At 32.9% G+C, this 11,121-nt stretch overlaps 1 non-coding gene across 1 annotated transcript; it reads right to left on the bottom strand.

Moving 5' to 3' along the window:
* Positions 1-5,584: 5,584 nt before the first annotated feature.
* Positions 5,585-5,691, bottom strand: LOC115715386 (small nucleolar RNA R71). Its single transcript, XR_004011260.2, has one exon. It is a non-coding gene; the product is annotated as a small nucleolar RNA R71 (small nucleolar RNA).
* Between the last annotated feature and the right edge of the window lie 5,430 nt (positions 5,692-11,121).

Here is an 11,121-nt window from a genome sequence, read left to right as displayed (position 1 = left end):
ATATTGTATATGCGACATCTAGCTGTTCATCAATTGATGACACCTTAGACTAGTATTTTTACGATATGAAACAAGAAGATTGTATAAATAAGATTACTTTGACTTTCGCTAATCGAAGCATCGTTGGATTCTTATTTTAAACGAAATTATCCTAATTCCTCTTAGCTTATTCATTTCGAATTAGCTCAAAACATATCATTGGATGAATGGTCTATAAATCATTTTATGTCATTTTATATGACGCATATGATTATAATCCCAAAATTCTATTCCCAATTGATATAAATCCTCAATCTTAGAAATCTCCTACTTGTATGGGCAAATCTGACTTAGAGTTATATTAGTAGTGGTGGTCCAAGATAGAATTACTCATTATATTTGGTATAAATTTAAGTCTTTGACTTTAATTTTAGATTCCAAATAGAAATTTTCTTATATTTCTAATTCCAGAATACAATACAGTTACACTTTCTCAAGTGTTTAATATCCATCTTCTATTAATGGATTAAAACTGTATGGAATATGAGTTAGGTATTCTGTGACCAGGATCCACTTGCAGTATTCTAAGAACTCTTTGATGTAACTAAACCTATGTCATCAAAAGACACTACCATATTTTTTTAATCTATGGCATTTGTATCTTGTTCATAGTGGATTTGACAAGATCAATCTCTGCAAAGAGTTAATATGCCTATATCCACTGAAAGTAGTTCATCTCATTCGCAGATGGATGTACATTCAGGGGTGGATATGAGTTTTTCGTTGTATTCTTAAAACGATAACTCTAGATTATACCTTTTAGCAAGAAATTTGAAATGTTTGAAAAATTTCATTAATTTCTAGCACCATTAAGGTAAGTGGTTAAAGATCTTGCGAACTGATAGGGGTGGAGAAATAGTTAGTAGATATGCAGTTCAAAGATCATTAAATTGATTTTTGAATTATATCCAAACTTACCTCCCCAGAAATTTCGAGTTGCATATTGATGATTAGTTACTAGTCGTTGCCTAATTCCTTCTATGGTAATACAATTTCAGAATGATGTAATGGTTGTATACTTAATGTAAATCATTACTAGATTCATCGATGACCTAATCAAAATCTTAAGAAAAGCTAGAACTATTAACCATGGTTTGTTAGCTATTCTAAGTGATTAGTGGTGGACCATCCCATTGTCAATAGATAAGAAAGTGTTTGTTCAAACAAATACTACTTTTCTAGGATAATGACTAAGTCTGAAAACAAGTAGCAAATAAAGGAGATATTTATTTCTTGATTCCAAAAGTGTTCTATCATCTTATATAACATATGATGATCCCACTGCCTCTGTTGTCTTGTCGCAACCAAAGAGGTTAATACCATTTAGTTTTCTTCGACATAATTCACGGTACCTTGTCGTAGTGGGAGAGTTTCTAGGAACTCACCTTCTTATGACTTGGCAGACACTAGTGATTAAAATCCATTATGAGTTTAAACAAGTAATGGATTGTCAAGAGAAGAAACTAAGAAGAAAAGCCAATAGAACTATGGTTTAATCCATTCACATGGAATAACCTAAAGTTTTCTATTACAAGGACATAAAAGGAAATTTTCGTATATAAGTCCATTCAATGGACTTAACAAAACTTCTTGTTCCTAGTATTATAGGTTTAAGTTTATCTAAACCTATGGCTTGTGGTATACCTGGTAATTACTTACTCTAATGCAAGCAACTTACTTTAGTAGGATGCTGAAGCATTTTTCTTTCTAATGGCAATCTATAGAAGCTTCACAACTTCTTAGACATAGATTTTATTTATCTAAGGAAAAGTCTCAACTATTCCAGAAAAGATAAAGCCATGAAAGAATTTCTTATATCAACAGTGAGAGGTCTTAGATATGCTTTTGTATGCCTTAGACCAGACACCTGCTGTTCAGTGGGAGTAATGAGTAGGTATCAGATTAATCCAGGAGAAGAACATTGGAAGACAATCAAGTGAATCCTAAGATTAAGAAGAGGAACTATATGTTAGTCTATAAGGGTGTGTTTAAAACTCTTAGACTACACCATATCAGATTTCGAAATTTGCCTTTGTGCTGGTAAATCTTTCTGATAAGATGGTGATTACTCTGGGGGTGGAATAGTGATTTTGGAGAAGTGTAAAAACCTATCTGAATTCTCTAGGTCTACCAGATAGGGACTGAATGTTAAGGTTGCAGGAAAGGTACTTATTCAGTCTAAGGAAAGTTCTATACATTTTTGGCATCATTCCAAATTGCCTTAAACTACTAGTGTTAATTTCCTGATTAACCAAAAGTAGTTGCCAAAGATATAGAATCCAGTATCCCAAGAGAGTAGACATATAGAGAGGAATTTCACATTATCAATGATTTTGTGATTAAAGGAAGAGTAATAGTGGAGAAAAGGTTGTGGTTAATTCAACCTTTCAGATCCTATTACGAGGAGTTTACTACTACTACACTTGATTTGTATATCAAGGTGTTTAGATTATTTGAAACACACTTTTTGTTTTATATTAGTGCAAGTGGGAGTTTGTTGGGTTTTATGCCGTAAATAAAACTCATTTCAATATAATCAGATTTACTTATTAATATAGATCAGAAATAACATTTAATGTTACATGGTTCACATGATTTATTTCATGATTATATGTACATAATGTATAAATTCATCTGAAACCCTTTTCACATACTTGATCCTGTTTATTGTGCCGTCAACACATTGGAAAGTAAACATGACTATGTGAATAAAGTTTCCTAGATTTATCAGACATAGGGTTTTACTGATATGATAATCTACAACAAGAGTTTACTTGTATTTGGAGAAATACTATGTTCTTTCCAGAATATTGGTTAAAGTAAAGCTCAAGTTGGATGCATGGAGTATGCATCGGAAGGGACCGATATTGAACTTTGACTTAGATTTATTAAATTTACCGTAATATCTATTCAATTCAATATCGCCTAGTTGATCCTAGATCAAATGATCTTAATCCTGATATGATTAGGCTCAATCTTGAAAGGCTATTCGTGTTCTTTGATTTGTTAGTTAAGCCTACTTTTAGGTCGGGGTGATACGTACATTTTGGGAACACGGTAGTGCAATTGAGTGGGAGCGCTATCATAAACATGGAATCTATAGCTTCTATTTGGCGAATAGTAAGCAAAGGATGATCTCCTTCGAGCTTGACCAAACGAACATAAATGGTGGAGTACTCATTTCACATAAGTTGAAATATCATTTATACGGGGTCAAGTGTTTTAAGGAATAAATACATTGTAGGGTGTAATGGTAATTTAATCCCTTTACAGTGTAGATCATTCATATAGAGGATCAGTGATCACATTAGGATTATAACAATGGATAACTAATGATGTGTCTATATGGTGGAACATATAGAGCATTCTATATACTGAGAGTGCAATTCTAAGTTCTATGCGTGGATTCAACGAAGAATTAATAAGTTAGTGAATTTTAGTGTTAAATTCTTGATCTACTTATTGGAAGCTCGGTTATATAGACCCATGGTCCCCCCACTAGTTGAGATAATATTGCTTGTAAGACTCATGTAATTGGTTTTGATTAATCAATTATAATTCTCAAATTAGACTATGTCTATTTGTGAAATTTTCACTAAGTAAGGGCGAAATTGTAAAGAAAGAGTTTATAGGGGCATATTTGTTAATTATGATACTTTGTATGGTTCAATTAATAAATATGATAAATGACAATATTATTTAATAATTATTTATAGTTATTAAATAGTTAGAATTGGCATTTAAATGGTTGAATTAGGAAATTGGCATTTTTGAGAAAATCATATACAAAAGGTGTTAAAATTGCAAAATTGCAAAAAGCAAAGCCCAATCCATTAGTGTATGGCCGGCCACCTATTGTAGTTTTTTAAGTTGATTTTTTCATTATTTTAATGCCATATAATTCAAATCTAACCCTAGTGGAATGCTGTAAATAGATAGTGAAGGCTTCAGAAAAATAAGACTTTTCTTCTAACACTTTCTGAATCAGAAAAACTGAGCCTTCTCTCTCCCTATCTTTAGCTACCACTTCTTCTTTCTTCTTCCTTTGAATTTCGAAATCCTTAGTGATTAGAGTAGTGCCCACACACATCAAGTGATACCTCAATCATAGTGAGGAAGATCGTGAAGGAAGATCATCAGCAAAGGAGTTTCAACATCAAAGATTCAGAGAAAGAGATCCAGGTTCAGATATTGATAATGCTCTGCTACAGAAAGGAATCAAGGGCTAGATATCTGAATGGAAGGAGTCATTATATTCCGCTGCACCCAATGTAAGGTTTCCTAAACTTTATATGTGTTTATTTCATCGTTTTAGAAGGTTCATATTTAGGGTGTTAATAAACATACTTGTGAGTAGATCTAAGATCCTTGTAAAATAATTTCCAACACGATGTTCTATGTGAAACGAGAGTATTCACATGACTTATGTGACAAGTAGATTATTACCTTATGCTGATTTCATGTTAGTTTAATTAAGGAATTAATTAGATAACATGTGATTTAGAACCTAGAAGATCTGAAAAGAGCTAGGTTACTTTATAATATGTCATTCACTTCAAGAATAGGATAGCAATCAGGCATTAACGATTTGGGTAAACAACAACAGGATTCTCCCCCCTATTATCTCATCTTGCTTAAACTCTAACTGTGTTATAAGTTTTCTGAATTTCTTTAATTCTTTTAAATCAAAATTCTCTACGATTTGCCAAATAGAATTATAGGTATAGTTTAGTAGTAGTTAATCCAATTCCCTGTGGTTCGACCTTACCTGTGTGAGTTTATTACTTGATTGCGTATACTTGCGTAGTAATTAATAAATTTCAGCAATAAGTTTTTGGCGCCGTTGTCGGGGAATTGGATAAAGATTGATATTACACAAAATTATACTAACTTCTACTTCGGTTTATTTATCTTGCTGAATTTCTAACCTGTCTCTTGCAAAGCTGCTTTTATCTATTTCAGGTATCTTGAGTGCATGCGCTGCCAAGGGCAAGCAGTTGTATTACCCGTCGACCCTGAAATCGAGAAAACTTGTAGGAGAAACAGGAGGAACAAAAGGCAAGAGAGAGTTTCAGCACCTGCTGAAACACCAGAAATCATGGCTGACAACGCTAATGCTGCGAATAATGGAGGCAACAACGGTAATAATGGAGGTGCCGTTGAAGATCAAGCTAATGGCCGCAACTTAAGAGATTATATCCTCCCAACTCTTACGGGGGTTCAGTCATGCATTAGGCCACCGGCAGTGGATGCTAACAACTTCGAAATCAAGCCTGCCATACTACAAATGGTACAGTCTTCAGTCCAGTTTGGTGGACTCCCTTTTGAAGACCCCAATCTTCATCTATCGAACTTCATGGATTTATGTCAGACTTTCAAAGTCAATGGGGTTAGTGATGACGCCATCCGTTTGAGACTGTTTCCATTCTCACTGAGAGAGCGAGCCAAGAGTTGGTTGATCTCCTTGCCACCAAATTCTATAGCAACATGGACAGACTTAGCAACAAAATTTCTGTCTAAATTCTTCCCTCCAGCAAAGTCTGCAAAGCTGCGAGGGGAAATTAACAACTTCTGTCAACAAGATAATGAATCTCTCAATGAGTCTTGGGAGAGGTTTAAAGATCTAATCAGAAAATGCCCTCATCATGGCATAGAGAAGTGGATGCTGGTTCACAATTTCTACAACGGGTTGGTTGGTAACACTAGAACTCTGATAGATGCAGCAGCTGGTGGAGCTTTTATGAGAAAGAGTGCTAATGAGGCTTACGATCTATTGGAAAAGATGGCTCTAAACAATCAGCAGTGGCCATCTGAAAGTAGTCAAACTAAGAAAGTAGCTGGTGTGCTAGTGTTGGAAATTATTTTACCAGGATCTAGATTTACTAACAAGTATATTGGATTAACAACCTAATATGAATTCTAAAATAATGAAAATAAACACATATAAAGTTAGAAAACCTTACAGTGGGTGCAGCGGAATATTATGACTCCTTCCGTTCAGATCTCTAGCCCTTGATTCCTTTCTGTAGCAGAGCATCACCAAGATCTGAACCTGGATCTTCTTTTCTCCTTCTTTGATGTAGAATTTCCATAGTCTTCCATACTATGATTGAGATACCACTTGATGTGTGTGGGCACTACTCATTCACTCAAAGTTTCAAAATTTAGAGAGAAGAAAAGAGAGAGAGGCGTGTGAGGCTTTTTCTGAGGGAAACAAAGTGATCAAAGATGTGTGTGTTAGTTTCTTCAAGCCAACACTTTCTATTTATAGAAAACCCTCTAGGTTTAGGTTAGAATTGTATGGCATTAAAATAATGGAAACTACAAATGGTATTTCTCATGCATAGGGCCGGCCATACAAAGGGTATTGGGCCTCACTTTGCAACTTTCCCATTTTGTTATTTTCCATTCCCATTTTCTCAAAAATGCCAATTTTCCAATTTAACCTTTTAAATGCCAATTCTAATTATTTAATAACTTGGAAATAATTATCAAATAATATTGCCATTTAATATATTTATTAATTTAGACATATAAAGTCTCTTAATCAATAAATAAACCTAAAATCTCTTTTCTTTACAATTTTGCCCTTGCTTAGTGAAAATGCATAAAGTAGACATAGTCTAACTTTTAGAATTTTAATTGATTAATTAAAATCAATTAACTGAGTCTTACAAGCAGTATGGTCTCAACTAGTATGGGGACCATGGGTCTATATAACCGAGCTTCCAATAAGTTGAACCGAATTTACCAAGTAAATTCCCTAACTTATTAATTCCTCATTGAATCCACACTTAGAACTTGGAATTGCACTCTCAGTCATATAGAAACGCTCTATATGTTCCACGATATAGACACGTCATTAGTTATCCATTGTTATAACCCTAATGTGATCAATGATCCTCTATATAGATGATTTACACTGTAAAGGGATTAAATTACCGTAACACCCTACAATGTATTTTATCCTTAAAACACTTAACCCTGTATAAATGATATTTCACCTAAGTGAAATGAGATCTCCACCATTTATCTTCATTTGGTTAAGCTCGAAGGAAATCATCCTTTACTTCTATTTGCCTAATAGAAGCTATAGATTCCATATTTATGTTAGCACTCCCACTCAATTGCACTACCGTGTTCCCAAAATGTACGTATCACCCTGACACAAAACTAGGCTTAACTAACAAATCAAAGAACACGAGTAACACCCTTGAAATTGAGCCTAACCATATCAGGATTTCGATCATGTGATCTAGGATCAACAGGTGATATTGAATTGAATAGACATTACGGTAAATTTTAACATATCTAATCAAAGTTCAATATCGGTCCCTTCCGATGTATACTCCATACATCCGATACTGGTAAACTTTGCCAATGTCCTGGAAAGGACATAACACTTTTCCAAGGTGTAAGAATACCTATCGCTGATTATACCATGTCAGTCTAAATCCAGTGTTCTGACAAATCAGGGAATAAACTTTTGAACATATAATAAAGATTATATTCCACTGTGCTGACAACACTATAATCTTTAACAAACTCATATGTTCTGGACTTAAAAAGAATTCATACATTATATACATATAATCCTGAAATAAATCATGTGAACCATGCAACATAAAATGTTATTTCTGATCTTTATTAATAAGTAAATCTGATTATATGAAATGAGTTTTATTTAGGGCATAAAACCCAACAAACTCCCACTTGCACTAATATAAAACAAAAAGTGCATTTCAAATAATCATTAACACCTTGATATACCAATCAAGTGTAATAGTAGTAAACTCCTCGTAGTAAACTCCTTGATAATGTGAAATTCATCTCTATATGTTTTTTCTAGGGATATTGGATTCTATACTTTTGGGCAACTACTCTTTGGTTATTCCGGAAGTAACCCTAGTAGTTAAGGCAAGTTGGAACACTGCCACAAAAGTATAGAACTTTCCTTAGACTGAATAAGTATCTTTCCTGCAACTTATAACATTCAGTCTCTCTCTGGTAGACCAAGAGATTTCAGATAGGTTTTTACACTTCTCCAAAATCACTATTCCACCCCCAGAGTAATCACCATCTTATCAGAAAGATTTACCAGCACAAAGGCAAATTTCGAAATCTGATATGGTGTAGTCTAAGATTTTTAAACACACCCTTATAGACTAACATATAGTTCCTCTTCTTAATCTTAGGATTCACTTGATTGTCTTCCAATGTTCTTCTCCTGGATTAATCTGATACCTACTCATTACTCCCACTCAACAGCAGGTGTCTGGTCTAAGGCATACAAAAGCATATCTGAGACCTCTCACTGTTGATTTAAGAAATTCTTCCATGGCTTTATCTTCTCTGGAATAGTTGAGACTTTTCCTTAGATAAACAAAATCTATATCTAAGAAGTTGTGAAGCTTCTATAGATTGCCATTTGAAAGAAAATGTTTCAGCATCTTACTAAAGTAAGTTGCTTGCATTAGAGTAAGTAATTACCAGGTATACCACAAGCCATAGGTTTAGATAAACTCAAACCTACAATACTAGGAACAGGAAGTTTTGTTAAGTCCATTGAATAGACTTATTAACGAAAATTTCCTTTCATATCGTTGTAACAGAAGACTTTAGGTTACTCCATGTGAATGGATCAAACCATAGTTCTATTGGCTTTCTTCTTAGTTTCTTATCTTGACAATCCATTACTTGTTTAAACTCACAATGGATTTTAATCACTAGTTTCTTCCAAGTTATAAGAAGGTGAGTTCCTAGAAACTCTCCCACTACAACAAGGTACCGTGAATTATGTCTAAGAAAACTAAATGGTATAGACCTCTTCAGTTGTGTTAAGACAACAGAGGCAGTGGGATCATCTTATAAAATAAGATGATAGAACACTTTTGGAATCAAGAAAAAAATATCTCCTTTATTTGCTTCTTTATTTTCAGACTTAGTCATTTTCTTAGAAAAGTAGTATTTGTTTAAACAAACACTTTCTTATCTAATGACTATGGGATGATCCACCCCTAATAACTTAGAATAGCTAACAAACATGCAAACCAAGGTTAGCAGTTCTAGCTTTTCTTAAGATTTCGATTAGGTCATCCATGAATCTAGTAATGATTTACATTAAGTATACAACCATTACATCATTTTAAAATTTTATTACCATAGAAGGATTTAGGCAACGACTAGTAACTAATCATCAATATGCAACTCGAATTTCTGGGGAGGTAAGTTTGGATATAAGTCAAAAATCAAATTAATGATCTTTGAGCTGCATATCTACTAACTTTTTCTCCACCCCTATCAGTTCGCAAGAACTTTAACCACTTACCATTGTTAGAAATTCATGAAATTTTTCAAACATTTCAAATTTCTTTTGCATAAGGTAAAATCTAGAGTGATCGTTTTAAGAATACAACGAAAACTCATATCCACCCCTGAATGTACATCCATCTGCGAATGAGATGAAATTACTTTCAGTGGATATAGGCATATTAACTCTTTGCAGAGAATGATCTTGTCAAAACCACTATGAACAAGATACAAATGCCATAGATTTATAAAAAATGTGGTTGTATATTTTGATGACTTACTTTAGTTACATCAAAGAGTTCTTAGAATAGTGCAAGTGGATTCTGGTCACAGAATACTAAACTCATACAGTTTGAATCCATTGATAGAAAATGGTTATGAAACACTTGTGAAAGTGTAACTGTATAATTAGTCATTCTTTCTTGGACCACCACTACTAATCTAACTCTATGATTTGCCTATACAAGTAGGAGATATCTAAGATTGAGGATATATATCATTTTGGGATAGAATTCCGGGAATATAATCATATGCATCATCTAATTTCTTAAGAGAAAATAAGACTTTATATGATTTATAGACCATTCATCCATTGATATGTCATTAAGCTGTTTCGAAATGAATAAGCTAAGAGGAATTAGGATAATTTCGTTTTAAATAAGAATCCAACGATGCTCCGATTAGCGAGAGTCAAAGTAATCTTATTTATACAATCTTCTTGTTTCATATTGTAAAACACTAGTCTAAGGTGTCATCAATTGATGAACAGCTAGATGATGCATATACAATATTTATCTTTCGAGATCTAACACTATTATGTTAGTCTAATGGTGAAAATCCAATAGGGGTTTATCTCATTAGAAAAACAAATCAAGTTAGACCAACAATGAAGATTCGAAATTAAACTACAATTTAATAACAGAAAATAACATGGTTCAATACAAATTCATACACAATTCAGAAATTATGAAGCACATAGCAAGTAGGAATGACAAGTGAAAATACTAAAACATACAATCCTAAATAATTTCCAAGGTTTTCAACAAACTGATATCAGTGTCCCGTTTAGGCGAGAGTCAAAGCTACCATTCATTGAATAGAGTTGTCAGCTTATCTAAAATGTCAAACATTCTAGCAACCTTTTATTCGATCAAGATGTGAATCTGCGTTGTCCCGTTTAGGCGAGAGTCAAGGCTATTCTATCTTATGAGCTTCCACCATTGTTTCATATTCTTGCAAGTCTTATATAGTCGCCACCATTAGGGTGGTCATAAACTATATAAAAAACTTACAAGATTACTTATCTTTCGAGATTAAACGGTGCTAACTTGCTAATGAACGTTCCTCCATTAGGGAGGATTACTCACTAAAACAATAGCTATGTCAAACCAACAATGGAGATCGAATATCCTTATAATGATAAAGCTCATTATTTAATGAAGGGTTGTATTTTCTTCTAATATTTATTTTAATCAATTTATTTTAAATATATATTTATTTAATTAAAATTTCCAATTTAAAATGAAAAATTCCAAATATAAATTTTAATTTAATATTTATAAATTATACTTAAATAGATAAATAACGTGAATTATTTCCATCTTAGTAATAATTTCCATAAATATTTAGAAAATTATTCAATTTAAGTTGTTTCAAAATTAATTTGAATTAATTTACAACTCAAATTTCATTTTCTATAAATATATATTGCATTTTGAAAATGCTTTAAAATAAAATAAAATAAATCCTAGAAAATTACTCTAATTTTATGTT

The sequence above is a fragment of the Cannabis sativa genome, chromosome 4 (genome assembly GCF_029168945.1).
Source record: "Cannabis sativa cultivar Pink pepper isolate KNU-18-1 chromosome 4, ASM2916894v1, whole genome shotgun sequence".
Classification (NCBI taxonomy): domain Eukaryota; kingdom Viridiplantae; phylum Streptophyta; class Magnoliopsida; order Rosales; family Cannabaceae; genus Cannabis; species Cannabis sativa.
This window is presented reverse-complemented; position numbering and strand designations above follow the sequence as displayed.